The following is a 1,096-nucleotide window of genomic DNA, read 5'->3' as shown; positions in this document are numbered from 1 at the left end:
GTCAGGAGATATCTGCGACAAGAGCCCAGACTCGTTGGGATGAGGGAACGCTGTGGCGGCGCTGCTGCGAGCCCAAGCAGCAAAGACAAGAGCGATGTAGAATAGACTGCGCATGGATGTCTAGAGAGGGTGTCCAATGGAAGGAAGAGCCTTGTGGTCTTGAAAGAAAAACGTGAAATGACTGCTGGATGGCGTGGCTTTACAGTACCAGAGAACGAGCGTGTCGCTCTGAGGGGTGCGCGCAAATTCTCGCTCTGTTTGATTCAAATGTAAACATTAACAGCTGTATGCAGTGCACTCGATGGTGAGTAGTTTACATTTTTTTTGTTTACAAGCGTAAACAAAAAACATAAACAGTAGCAAAAAAAAGTAAATAATAGCAGCTATCAGATACTGTAGTGCAAGATGCGATACTTTTGTCGTCCGATCGCCATCAAAAATGCTGCTCAAATTGACATAAGCAATGCTTATTAAACACTCATAATCTCTCCCCGGCGTCTTTAAGTTTCACCCCCGCCATAACTTCTCTATGTATTTCGGCAGCTCATCACACTGATGGCCCGAGGTCTACGACTTGAACGCTGCCTTTCTGCGATGTCTGCCTTCCTTCAGCCGATGGAGACGGTATCAATGACGAGCGAAGTATGTGCGTCTCAATCCCACTCATGACATATTATAAATCTTAATAATAAACATAACTTTGAAATTCCTATAGTGGTGTCAATGCCAGAATAGAGAGCCAAATCTGAATACGGTAATAGAGAAAAAAAATACCTGGTTTTAAATACTCATTTGATTTTGCTTTGTAAAAAGTGTCACTTTGTACTGGACAGTGCAACCATGTACTGTACAGATTATTGCGACAATCAGTTTCATGGTCTGCTTGAGCAGATGCTTTCATTTCGACTGTTCGTTGAATGGTCAGAGGTCGCAAATGGTGAACCGTAGGCATACAATAAGTGGCACAGTCAATCCCGAGGTTCTCGATCAGCTACATTAGGGGGTGTCAGACTTGATCAAAATCCAAAAATAATCACATGCCATTTCGCCCCAAATCACATGTGTTTTTCCGGCTAATAGCATGTCATTTCATAAT

Source organism: Phytophthora parasitica (genome assembly GCF_000247585.1).
Source record: "Phytophthora parasitica INRA-310 unplaced genomic scaffold supercont2.34, whole genome shotgun sequence".
NCBI classification, from domain to species: domain Eukaryota; phylum Oomycota; class Peronosporomycetes; order Peronosporales; family Peronosporaceae; genus Phytophthora; species Phytophthora nicotianae.
The sequence above is the reverse complement of the archived record's forward strand: the minus strand, read 5'-3'. Positions refer to the sequence as shown.